Raw genomic sequence first — 14,006 nt, forward strand, 5'->3', positions numbered from 1 at the left:
ATGTGGAAACAGCGGGAGGACTTTACTTGGCTCCAGACAAACCACTTCCTTTGATGGGTAGCAGATGTCGTCAGGTCACGCATGGGCAGTTGGTTCAGGGCACGTGTGCAGAGGTAACTACCAAATACCTGGAACAACACGCCTTGTCCTCTCGTTCTGTCCCAGGGTTGTCAATTACCTGGGACTCAATCCCAAGAAAGAAACCGGGGCATGTGGTCACCACAGCTTCGCCAACTGAGGGACATCAGAATACAGCAAATCCTCGAATACGTTGTTTCGCTCACCATTGCTTCGTTATAACATTAATGAGATGCCGCAGGAACTTAATTCTGGTTTACATCAGTGAGCCCAGGGTAAAACTGTTTTCCTTAAATGTTGTTTCACTTAAAGTCGCAGGACTAGCGATGACATTAAGTGGGGACTTACTGTACTGACTTCGTTTATCCCGCAAATATTTACAATGTGTCTGCTGTGTGCTAGGCACTGGGGACCCCTGGGGACCAAGTCCAAGTCCACTTTGTGACAGGTACACAAGTGTAAGCTCTTCATGACAATGGACATGCACACAGCTTACTTGCTCGCTGTTTACTGGATGAGCAGCGACTTGCCTCTTTCACCATGATCTTTCTCCAAAACTTACTGCACTTTGACAAATAAGGCGTTCTGCATACAAGCCGAGACGCAAGGTGCCAGCACATAAAATGTTACTGCATCACATGGGTGAAAGAAGCAGATGATGCGTCCAATTGAAATAAGCACAGAAAATCAACTGGAAAACTTCTAGGAGGAAATGCAGAGAAAAGCAACAGATAACCTTTCTTTCCTCCCAGAACTATTTGAGTGAGTCAGTGCTCACAAGTTTTGAATGTTATTCTAGGCACAAAATAAACACCGAGTGACATTTTTAGCAGTCCATTTTGCTTCAGGAGGTATACACAGGAAATGCAGATGCAAAAACAAAATCTAAAATGCTCTACCCTAAGAGGAAAGACGCAACCAACGACTGTAACGGTAAAAACAACTAAAATGAGCCTCCCTGTGCCTAAAGGCCCAGCTCACAGCATCTGCCAAGAGCTTTTCCTCCTCTCCTCTCTGTCCAAGTGACCAGGGAGGACAAACGAAACACGGCCAGAAGGTCAATGAGTAACCCATGTGCCACAGAGCTTGTCGCTAACACTCCTGCAGGAGAGAGTCTGGTCCCCCAGATCCACTCCAGGTCAGGAGGAATTGTCCTCAATCAAAATGACATCATGGGACTTGACTCCTTTGGGTAGAAGAATTCAGAGTTCTCATTCAGGGCACAGGTCAACAAGCTCTTGTCTACATTAGTTAAAACATGTACCTAATAATTAACACAACACACTCTGCTGCTTCTGCTCAGAAGCAGGGTCAAAGCAAACCACAGAACTAATGTGCAAAGTTCCATTTCTTCCTTAATGGTGGGTATTTATTTAGGCCACACTGAACACATACCAAATAAGAGTTTAAAAGAGAACAGAATCAGAAGCTTGAACACAAGATTTACTGCAACTTAGCCATGGCCATTTGGTCCTAAGTTTTCTAGTAGCAAAGGTGAAAAGGTAAACAAGATGGGTTAATTTTGCCCATCAAAGAAAATACATGAACTCAACAGAAGAGGGTTCCATTTCCCAGGACAACATTCTAGAAGGAATTTCAAGGAGGATGTAAAACTGTGGGGACAGAGCCAGGAGTGCAGTTTCCAGGCTCTCGCCCTCACGTGGAAAGGTGCTCACTCGGGTAGTAAATGGCCATCAACTGTGGCTAGTTGACCATCAGCTGTAACCAGTGAGCCATTGGCCACTAATGTAACTGCTGTGACTACGCTAGCAGCAGATGGGGGGCTAGCAAGAAGATGGTGGCTGAGCCTGCAAGCACGGATTGCAGTTAGCGAGTGGGGTTGGTTGGCAGAGAGAAGTGGATGGCAGGTTGCGGGTGGTGTGGCTCCCGCTTCCTGTGTCTCCAACTCAGCCCCCAGCGAGAATACCGTGGTCTGACTCCCCTATCTATGTCTCCGTGGGTGTTCCTTTTCAGCCTCACCATGTCCTGCGTTCTTATGTGGGGAGCGGGAGCTGAGACCCCGCATGACACCCTGCGTGACAGTAACACTGCAAACTGGGTCTTCAATCCTAGTTTTATAAGACCTGTAATGTTCTTCAGATAACCACTCACTATCTGCTCTCTATTAAGAAAAAACCCATAGCCCAGCAACTCTGCACCATGAAGACATCTGTCAGGTAACCTAAGCTGTTAACACAGCCTGTGTGTTGTTTTCAGGAGACACGACCTAATACAGAAGCCACCCTTCCAGAACTTCATGGAAACAGGGGTTTTCCCCAGCCATTTCTGGCAGAAATGAGATGTCAGTCAAGCCAACACGGGGTCTGAGGCCTAAACTCAGTGCGGTCAGAGCACTGATGATTAAGGCTGACACACATCCGAGCCCACAGGTGTTAGCAGGAACTCGGGGTGCAAAAGAAAACCCAATCACATGCCTGGAGACCAGCCCCCAGGGCGGGGGTGGGGCTGGTGGAGGAGAACCAGGCAGCCCACTTCCTCCTCAGAAGGTCTTTCTTCAAAGAGCCCACCATTCAAACATACAGCCAAGATGAGACAGGGAGGCTGGTTTGGTTTTACCATTTCCCTGGCTTTCTAAGAGTAAAACTGGATACGGTCTAGAAGGGTAGCAGCAGGACGACAGAGGCCGGCAGGCACCGACACATCCGAAAGCCAGGAGAAGCAGACTGACGGGATGGGGTGAACAAAAACGCCATCCCCAACCTGGCCCCAAGCATCGGAAAAAGAGGGCAGGTCAAAGACAGGGAACTCATTCCTGGCAAGAAGGGGGCACGCACGCTGCTGCCGGGAAGGTGGATTATAACGCTCTGGAAGCCAGCGTCCTGGGAAGCTCAAGCTTCCGGGGCTCAGTCAGAAGGGAGACAGGTGGGAAGTTCTCTTGGGCTGAAATTCTGCAGTAGCCAAGTGGGGACGGGGCTGTGGACCCAGTGCCGTTAAGCCTGGCTCCACCACTAACTGGCTCTGAAAACCTGGACCATTCATTTAACATCCTCATTAGCAAAATGGGCATCACCCGCCCCAAAGGGCTGTAGTGAGTACAAATGAGAGAATACGCGTGTACCAGAGAATCAAGCTTTTTGACACAAGGAACCACATCAGAGAGGTCCTACATGTGCCAGCCTCTTCTGCTTAGGCACAAAATAATGAACACCGAGGGACATTGTTAGCATTCCAGTTTGCTTCAGAAGGTAAACACAGGACATGCAAAAGCAAAAACAAAAAGTAATATGCTAGTCTACCCTAAGAGGAAAGACCTCTGATTTAACTTTTAAAACGCGGGGGGGGGGGGGTCCTATACACACACACATATACAATGTTATTTCTGAACCATCTGAGTTTTCTTCATTGTGGTGCGTCTGTCCCGTAAGGACTTCAGGGAGTGGCTCCTAGGGAGAGGGACATTCTTTTAGTCACAGCAGTGCAGTTAGCAGCTTCAGTACATTTAACCCAATACTTGTATACAAGCTACCATTCATATTCCCGTCTGGTCAAGTGAAGCGACAACTCAAGGATAACTTCTCAGGGTTAGCTTGGAGTTTCATGTTAACCATGAACCGGTAAGAACTGCTGGAAGCTTCTCATGCTCTGTATTAGTTTTCTATTTGCTGTGTAACGAAAACATGCAGTTCTTGTCCCCCAGTTCCTGTGGGTCAGACAGCTTCCCTGCAAGGCTGCGATCACGCTATCGGCGGGGCTGGGGTCTCACGAGCAGGCTTGAGCAGGGCAGGGAAGGTCTGTGCCCCTCCCCTCCCCCTCCCACCCCCCATGGCTGGCAGAATTAATTTCCTTGCCGCTGTAACATGGCCTCTTGCTGGCTGGGGGCTGCCCTCAGCTCCTGGACACAGGGAGTCTCCCTCTTCTCCAAAACTAGCAGTGGAGGGTGTCTCCAGACTGTCTGCTAGCAAGACAGTCCCCATGTCAAAACGTAATCGGGGAAGGACAGCCCATCAGCTCTGCCAGCTTCTGTTGGTTCGAAGCGAGTCAGTCACGGGTCTGTCCACACGCAGGACTGGACAAGGGTGTGAACAGCAGGAGACAGCAACCACCAGGGCCACCTGAGAGTCTGTCTGCCATGTGCCTTGAGCTCCGACACAACTACTGTAAAGCGAAATCGAATTTCCAATTCAATGCAAATAAAACGGAAACCTCCCAAACACGTAGATGAACCAGATCACGGGTAAACACACGGACAACGGTTTCTTGAGATTTCATTACCTGTCACAACATCAACATGGCGTGGAGCGCGCCAGGGCAGGGTTTGGGGTTCGGGGTGCTTAACTGGCAAATGTGTGTCTCAGAAACGTTCTTACCCCTTTTCTGTACTGAAATCACCCTGACATCGTCTTAGCTTCCAGGTGGTAGAAAAGCCCCGTCCTGCATGTTAAGGCCCCTGCTCTTTTCTCATCAGCCCACCACGGCAGTACAAAGACTGAGATGGACTCCATTATGTGCCCTTGAAAGCAGACACAGACAGGCGGGGAGCAGGAAAGGAAAGGAGGATCGATATTTTAGGCTAATCACTCTCCATTCGCTAATGAGCACATGACCCCAGGGGAGGTAAGATGAGAGGTGAAATGACTGCTTCCTCACTTCTCTCCTGCCTCCTGTGGTGAACATCTCACTTCACTAATAGGATTCGGGTGTTGGAAGATAACAATTTTCTTTTTACAACACGGTCCCTATGCTTCCTCCATTTGCTCTGAAGCAGGGTCAGCAAATGGTTTCTTTACAGAGCAAGAGTAGATGTTTTCAGCTTGGTGGGGGACAGTGTCTGCTTCCTGAAAAAGCAGCACAAACTATATGTAAATGATGGGCGTGGCTCTGTTCCAATGAAATTTTATTTACAGAAACAGGGAGCCGAGCATGGGATTGGCCATCGGGTGGTGGGTGGCGGTTTGCTGACCCTGTTGCAACGAAACAGCATTCTGTTTCACCGCTGAAAGGAACACTGACTTTGTTGGTCTCCAACAGGGATTTTCAAGGGTAACCTCGACCATATACAATTGTTGCCTTATGGACTTTTATTCAAACCCAAGCCCTGCGCCTCTATAAAATGCAACGCGACTACACAACCGGGCAGCAACAAAAAGAACTGTCAAATCAGCCCTGGAATCCAAGTCAAGTTGCCCTCCACAGGCTAGACTATGCTGGGCTCCTTCTGCTGAGACCACTGTTTTCTCGCCCTCACCTTCCTTGACCTCCGAGACTGGGTAACCAGGCCGGAGACCCCGCATGAAAAGCAGCCCTCTGGGCTGCAGGTGAAGTGGACCGCCCTCCTCCCACGGGGCACGGCAGTGAGACACCAGAGTCCGTTTTACTCAGTGCTAGACTCACAGAAAGCCCTCGTTAACACTTGCTGAGGGAGGTAACAGATGAGGCCCAGTACACGCTTTCTCAGCCCCAATACTTTTCATTCATTGCACTTCCGTGTAATTACACAGCTGTACTATGATTAGGCAAACTACAGACGGTGTTCGGGTGAAAGGAAGATAGAAAATAAGCTGAACATTTCAACTGCTGAGGTTCAGAAACAACGTAAGGGTAACACAATTACCAACAGTATTAGTTATGTTCAACCGGATTGCTGGCCGCTGGCGTCAATTCACAGCCAATCATTTCTCAGTGGCCGTCTGATAACCTGCACAGGGAATTCTACTCAGCCCTCCCCGTGAGGCTGTTGTTCTCGACTGAGTGTGTTTCTTTTCAATTTCTTTTTTTTTTTTTACGTGCCTCAAGAATAAGCTGGTCCTCGGCTTTTTAACTAGAAGCAAAGGAGACTCGCAGAAGGACCTCAGGCATTTGTACAAGCAGCCTCCTGGGACCCTGCTCAGAAGTCAGGGTGTGCGCAGCCCCGGGCTGTGCCGAGGATGACAAGCTCAGACGTGGCTGCCAAACCCCGAAAGCCACACAGGGGCCTTCTGTCCCTCCATGCCACCCAGCCCCCGAGTCTCCATCCTGTGTCTTAAAAGAAGTTCATTTTCACACAAATAGAGCGGTAACATGTCAGGGTTGATACTCAGTCCTCCCAGGTCCCGGCTGCTGGATGGTAACAGCACCCCGCTGGCTGCCTGGGGCGAGCGTTAGCACCCCCCACCCCTCTGAGCACACGGACACAGCAGTTCTGACAGAGCCTGTCAGTCACTCACGGACAGAGGCTTCCTAGGACCCCCAAACGGAAAACAATCTCATTAGCAACCCAAGTGCCCGTGGAAAGAAAGAAAAATGCGCCACAAGCGGGTCTCTCACCCCTCTGAAGATCAGGACACGTGCAGGTGTCTTCCTGGGCAGAGCTGCCCAGGGGAGACGGGCTGGAGGTGCCATGCCAGGCACAAGGAAGCCTTCTCAAGATGGACTTGGGGCACCAGCCCCTCGTCACGGCCTGTGAAAGCCCCAGGCCCCAAGTAAAGAACTTCAGGGAGAACTAAGTATGCAAATACCAGCAGCAACAGTTGTGAGTCCTGTGGTTAACAAAAACAGAAAAGCCCTCAAAGAACCACAATTCACTGTTCTAAACCAAGTAACAGGCTCCATCCTGTACTTCTTATCGCAGGGGGAGGTGACCACCCCATACAACGAGCAGAAACCCCTGTCATCCCCAGGCCCCACCCACTACTACGTCCTGTCCATTTCACCTTCCACGTATCCAGTGACTGTCCCACTGCCACGACCCTCGTCCATGTTGCCACCATCTGCCCCGAGGAGTAACTCAGCCTCTGAGTTCATTCTCTGCTTCTCTGATGCATTCTCCACCGAAGTCAGGGGGATCTTTTCCAAGCACAGATATAATCTCTGTCTCTCTGTCTCTCTGTCTCTCTGTCTCTCTCTCTCTCTCACACACACACACACACACACACACACACACTCCACTTAAAACACTTAAAGGCTTTTCAGCTTGTCAATGCTCTTAAACTCCAGGCTTTCAAAAGACAGGGACACTGGCCATCACCCACTGCTGCGGCCCCTCTCACCCCCATCATCGCCTCAGGGCCTTTAGACATCATTTCCTCACCTAGACGTACTGCACCCCCTTCCCACAGGCCCACCTCACTTCACCTGGTTAACTCTGACTTAACCATCTCAGCTCTGATGTTCATAGTACTTATCAGTCTGTAATCATGTATCTGCTTGGGGGTTATTTTGGTTTCTGCCTTCCTTAGCTAAGGAGCATGACAGAAGAGAATGAAGTCTATGACCCTAAGGCATCCAGTGCATGTAATGAATTAACTTCTCTCCTGTGTATCTAAAACGACTCCAGCTATGTACGTACCACCCCTGAAAAATCTTACAAAATCACCACTTAAATAAGCCTGTGCTGTAGTTCAGTTGGGGAACTCAGGTTTGAAAAGATCTGTGCCTCATAGTATCTGACACATATATAGCAGGTACTCAAATATTTGATAGAAAATGAAAAAAGAAATTAATCAGTGAACTACCAGCCCAACACTTCGGACCCCTGAGATTTAAAACTCAAGCAATGACAGTCTCAGTCTGGGGGCCTCACCCGTCTCCTAACTTGCAGGAGACAATTTAAACCATTCAAATGACACTATCACCACCCACAGCACAAAAGCCACCCACAGCTCCGGAAGGACAAAGGGATCCCACACACTTAGGAGCCAGAGGGAAGTGGCGACTAACCCCAGCTGGGCCACTTGGTAGAACCTTGACCAAGGTTAAGCCCTGAACCCAGTTCCTCCCTGGCAAGGGGGATGATACCACCTTTTTAGCCCAGCTCTTTCAGTGGCAAGAAACAGACACCCAGGGAAAACATGTTCAAGTGAGAAGGAAGGCTGAAGGTAAGTAAGAATGTAAGGAGACTCCTGGGATTCCAAGGAAAGCGAAACGTGCAACCACCACCAAGGGTAAGAACGGAAGGCGGCCTGAGAAGCAGCGCTCCCCCATCGCTCACCTGTCCCAGCCCCACCGTCCCCGAGGCCACGCCCTCTGGGGGCTCACCCGCTCTGACAGCTCCAGCTCCAGTCTTCCCACCGAGACCCCCAGAAGTGTACCTCTAGTGCAGGTCTTTCTCCTTTGAGGACTTAACTGACTCTCCCCTCAGTGTTTCCACCTGCAGGTACCAGGCACTTGTGATTGAACTCTGACCTCCCCCCAGTCTCCCATCTGCACTGATGGCAACTCCAGCCTCAGCGAGGTGCGCAGGCCCAAGACCTTGGCGCCATCCTTGACCCCTCCTGTTCTCCTACGACCCTCACCCAAGCAGCCAGGAAAGCCTGTGGGCTCTAATCTTCAGAATACGGTCAGGTCCAACCAAGCACCTTCCGCCATCTGCACGGCCCCTCCCTGGATTGCTGCTCTGCTCCCAGGGGGCTCCTGCCTCTGCTTTGGCTCCCTTTCAGCCCCCGATGCACATGACAGAGTGACCTAGTAACACTCCAGGCAGATATTTCCCTGCTGCCTCTCTCCTGACCAGAGGCAAAGCCCTTGCAGCGGCCCTCGAGGCCGAGAGGATCTTGCTGTCTGTTCCCGTCACGCCAGCCTCCTCACTCTTCCCTGAACACACGGCCCCAGCCCCTGCCTGCAATGCCTGTCCCAGAGCAGGCTGCTGAGCCAACTCCCTCACCCTCAGTGAGGCCGCCCCTAATGCCCTCTCACTCTGCACTCTGACCCCTCGGGCCTGGAACGCGGATGCCCGATTCTGCTCCCACCAGCACTTACCACCTTCTCACATTCTTTATAATTCAGCAGCGTGTGGTGTTTATTGGCTAGTTTCCCCACTAGAGATGTAAGCCCCACAGGGATGGAGCTCCGTAACATAAGTGACTGAAAAAATCAATTATTTGTTGAATAAATGCATGAATGTGCTTCTCCGGACTTACGACTTCCTCGATCTGGGAGCACGTCATGGCTGCCAACCTCCGCTTCTGTAAGCCTCTCGAGCCCAAATGCCCACCAGTGATTAGACTGTCCCCTGAGTCCTGGATCGAATCCCTGAGCCAGTGCCCACCGGCCCAGCTCATCATTCCACGGCCAGCCGCCCTGGATGAGCCACTAAGTACAGAGGGTCCTCTGGGTAGCACTGCAGAGAGCAAAGCCACCCGGAGCTGTGGGGTGTGGGGCGGAAATCCTCACTGACCACAGCGCAGCGGGGCGCCAGCGAGGCCTGAAGCTCGGGCGCCCCGACAGTGACCTCTGCGAGCTGCTGTGGGGATCACGAGCTGACCTGGACGTGAGGCCCCCAGAGGAGCCGCGTCGTACTCGCAGTAACTTACCACCCCAGCCACAGTCAGACCTGTTGACATGGCTCTCGGGACAAACGCCTGATATTAAAGAGGAGCCGATTCAGCTCCGTACTCAGACAGGCGTTCTGTCGAATCCCTCACCGTTCCCGCTGTCCCTGCTAGGATGTCAGTTACCTAAAGATGGAAGGATTTACATGAGCCAGACAGGACTAACCTGGGACCAGAGGCAGAGTGTCTGCACGTCAGGGGCTCTGATGGAGCGGCACTTCAGGTGAGGCCAGGCCGCACACCTGAGGCCTGCTGGGGGCTGCAGGAGCGTTTCCGGGCTCACCACACTGTGCCGTTAGCAGGACGCCCCAGCTCCTCGCCTTGTGTCCTCTCCCCCCATAGCAGAGGACCCAAGAGAGGCAGGAAGGAAGAGCCACCAGAGTCAGAAAGGTCAGACCATCCATCACTTCTACTGGTCACCCGATCAAGCCTGATACAAATGGGGGAGCCTCCAGCTGGGCTGGTGAATACCAGGGGGACCCCGGGGCTGCCCTGGGCCTGCCTACCACAAGTTGTTCACGCAGGCCAACGCCTGTTTGTCCACAGCCCAGAACTGACAATGGTTTTGACATCTTAAAGGGCTACGAAAAAGGCACTGAAGAGCATGTGAGAGACCATGGGCAGCTTGCAAAGCCTGAAATATCTACTGTATCTTCTTCACAGAAGAAGTTCGGTGAGCCCCTCAGGTAGACTGTTGCGGTTGATTTGAGATGTCGAGGGTAATTTTGACCATGCAATGCTTCCCTCGTGCCCTGATTTTGGCACGAACCCCAGGTAAGCACCTCCACTGAACAGGTGCTCAGCAAATGGCAGCTCTGGATACTATAATGTCAGCCACTAAGAAACGAACAGGTCGTCATCACCTGAGCAGAAAGAAAATAACCAACGGAGCCTCCCCGTGTAGGTGCTTGATCAATACAAACTCGGTGAATGGATGACTACGAGTGAGAAATACTACCAGGTCGGTCAGGGCTTTAAAGTATCCACAGTATCCATGAAAGTACGAAAAATCTCGACTGGATGACTTAACACACACGAGACGTGACTTTGACAGCATGGTCAGAATCGCAGCTGGAACGCTAACTGCCAGGTACCCCTCACCACCCCCACTCTATGAGGGAGGTGTTATTAGCTGCCTTCATTGTACAGAACAGCCTACTGAGGCTAACAGGAAGTAAGTAATTTCGCCAGGTTACAGGATACATAGTAGCAGGCCTCTTTCTTCTTGCAGCCAAGTATGTAAGGACAAGGGCCAGCTGTGTCCTGAACCTCACGCCTGAGCAGCAGCCGGCTAAAAGCATCACACAGACAGCAGCCCTCCCTCCCACTCAGCGAGCTGGGATCCCAGCCCAGGCACTTCCAGAAGGGCAAAGCCCCCGGGCTGCCCACAGGCAAGGCAGTGCTGGGTCTAACCTGACTGCTCACTCACTACCTGCTCCCTGCACCTGACAGCTTGGAAAAATATGTTCGCTGTAGTCTCTGCTCTCCAAGCAGACATGATCTTTTCTGAGACTGCCATCAGCGCCCAGGCCAGCCATCTCTCCAACTGCTTTCCTAATGAGCTAAGTGAAGGGCAGCTGCTTGAGCTTTGGGGTCAACAGGTTTGCCACTGGAATGGCGGAAGGGCAGAGAGTGCTGCTGCTCCAGCAACAAACCCGAGGGCTGTGGATACACAGAGAGAGGGCAGGGCCCAGGCAGGGCGCGCTGGCAGCCTCAGCGCACACAACTGAGCTCCAGGCCCAGGTCTTCCTACGGGGACATAGCGACCTCGCGCTCCCCAACTGGTCTCTGAGATGGCTCAACTTGCCCGCTCTTCTCAGATTCATGAACATGCAGGGAAATGACTTGCCCAAGGCCACACAACCACTGGCAGAGCCAAAGCTCCCTGGTGCTAATGCTGTAAGTTTCCTGCTTTTGGACTCTGCTCTTGGAAAGCTTGAAGTCCCGCTGGCTGAGGAGACAGATGTGGATTATGACAGGTCCTGGGGAGAGGAGTAAACTAGCACAGGGGCTAACCTGGGACTAGAGGCAGGGTGCCCTCATGTCAGGGACAGGAAGCGAGTGGAAGGGATAAAGGCAGACACAGAAAGTCAGCAGCCTGGAGGGGACCTTGCAGACAGTGATGACGACCCGTGTGTGGTCAGGCTGCTTCGAGGAACAGGAGAGTCAGCTGACCAACGACGAGAGAGACTGTCAGATGCATTGAGGGTCCAGATGAAAGTAGACACATGAATCTGTGTCAACAGGTCCCAATTACATACGGTCCAGTGACCCCAGTGGGATTCTAATCCAGAGTTGTGCAATCCCCCACCGCAGACATGCCAACCACAACAGGGCAATCACCTCCCTCGGTCCTTTCTAATTAGGAGATAACAATCATCTACAAAACTATGACTCCCTGGCCTAACAAGGAAAGAGACGAGGCGACACGCTCGTCCGCTCTTGTGAACCAAGACTATCAGGAAGCAGAACAGAGCAGGAAGGGATCTGGACATCGGGGAGACCAAGGTCTGGGTGCCAGCTGTGTGATGGGGAGCAGGGAACGGACCCTCACAGACCTGTGTCCCCATCTGCGGGACGAAGGCAACGCTACCGGCCAGACAGAACTCCCATGAGGATCCCGTGCAGACGCTCAGCTCAGACAGCTGTGGAGGCTCTTTGCAAAAAGGGCCCAAGTCATCAACCCCCTCCCGCCCCCACAGCTCTTTGCCAGGTAACTGTCGGCACCTCCCATCCAGGGCGGAGGGCGTGACTCGCTCCCTTCTCCTGGAATCGGGGCGGCTTGGGACTTGGTTTCCCCAGTGACATGAGGTGGAGGTGACACTGTCAGTTCTCACTCTGGGCCTCAGGAGGCCCTGCAGGCCACACTCAAGGCAACCTGCCAGCTTCCAGGGGAGGGACCCCGGGCTAGCGTGCTGGGGGCACAGAGATGAGCCCCTCGCAGCTGACTACAGACACACGAGGGACCCCGGCCTAAACTGCCACCTGCAGAAGCATGAGCTAAGTAACTGTCATTTTAAGTCACTAATACCTGGGTGATCTGTTAGTACTCACTGCCGCCGAGAGCAGGACTCGGGGACAAACAGGGACGATTCCTCCTCTCCTGTCCAGTAATTCTCCAGCCGTCAGCTTTTCCTTCCCCACTGATGGGTCCCATCAGCGTCCAGCCATGCCACCGGTGCCCCTTTGCCACAGCTTTCCCTGGCCCCACTGCCCTCAACAACTAACTACCACTTTGTCTTGGCTGCGTCTGGCAGCAAAACTCCTCCAAGACTCATCCACGCTGAGTTCAGTCCTCTGCCCGCTCTCGGAAACCCTGTCTCGTGCCCAGCATGGCACTGACACTTCTTGTTGAGGTTCTCACCAGGTGACTAAGTCCCATGGTTAGTTCTCGGCACTCGTGACTTGGCTCCAGTCGGCCTGGTCTGTCACCACTGCTCCCTCCTGCTCGGAACCCTTTCTGCACTTGGCTCCTAGGACACCAGCCTCCCGCGTTTCCTCCTCCCTGGCTGGAGGGTGGACGGCAACTCCCCAGGGTCCTCACGCGGAGCCCTGGGCTCAGTCTCGGCCCCTCTCCTCTCGCTCACTGTTCCTTGGCAGTCTCACCCAGCCCGTACGCACACGTCAAAGACTCAAAGAGGCCTTGACTTCTTCTCTGAACACCAGATTCTTACACTCGCCCAATGGCCACCTGCTTCCAGATCTCTAAGCGACCCCACCTGCACCACGCACAATCCTGACCGTCCCCGATCTGCCCCACGGCTCTCCTCGCTGGTGCGGACAGGATGCGCAGGCCAAACACTGGACCCCTCCTCCACCTCTTCCCTCTCGCAGCCCACACTCCACCGCTCAGCAAACCCCAGCGGCTGTCCCTTCAAACCCCAACCACTGCAGGGCCCTCCACGAGCTGCTACTCCCTGAGCTCACTGCTTCTGTCTCTCCCACGTCCACGCGACTCCGGCCACACTGGCCTCACGGTCTTCCTGACAAGCCGGCCGCTCCCATCTCGGGCTCTCCAGCCTAGCTGGCCGTGCTCCCGCTCAGACAGCTGCAGTGGTCTCCCCCCAACTCCTCACCGCGAGCACCCCTCCCTTCCTATCCTCTGTAAACCTAACAAGCGCGGCCTGGGGCTCCTAGCCCCTTCCCACCTTCTTCTCTATATGATGCCCATCATCCAACAGACTATACACTTTACTTGTTTATGTACGTGCACTGCACACCTCACAGGGCAGCGAGCGCTTCGTTGTCCGTTAGGTGCCCCTGGGGCCTAGAGCCCTGCCTGACCTAGGACCCAGGCAGGAAACGCTTGTTGAATGAATGAGCGTCCTTCCATCAATGAATTAATGACTATAGAAAGTATGGAGTTTCTGCAGCGCAGTGTCCCATTTCATGGTCAAGGAAGACGATTTAAGGCCTGTACGTTCAGTAGCACCAGGTTCCTCAAACCTCCCGTCATCTGTCTTGTCATGATGACGAGAACTATGCTTATAAAGACCCAAATGTGGGGCTCAGCTAGGTAATCTCAACTGAAAAAATGAGACATCTGGAAGGTGAGTCCTTGCCTGGCCTGAACATTTGAAGATGTTTCTGGAAACTGATGAGGGACTTGCCTCTGAGTTCCAGAGCAGAGAGCAGAGGAACCAAAAAGACACCGTAGATCAG

General features: G+C 52.7%; 1 protein-coding gene across 12 annotated transcripts in view; it reads right to left on the reverse strand.

Annotated features, from left to right (window-relative positions):
- Positions 1-14,006, reverse strand: part of RAPGEF1 (Rap guanine nucleotide exchange factor 1) — a 133,219-nt gene that overhangs the window by 88,274 nt on the left and 30,939 nt on the right. The window lies entirely within an intron of this gene.

This window comes from Rhinolophus sinicus, linkage group LG04, assembly GCF_036562045.2.
Source record: "Rhinolophus sinicus isolate RSC01 linkage group LG04, ASM3656204v1, whole genome shotgun sequence".
Lineage (NCBI taxonomy): Eukaryota > Metazoa > Chordata > Mammalia > Chiroptera > Rhinolophidae > Rhinolophus > Rhinolophus sinicus.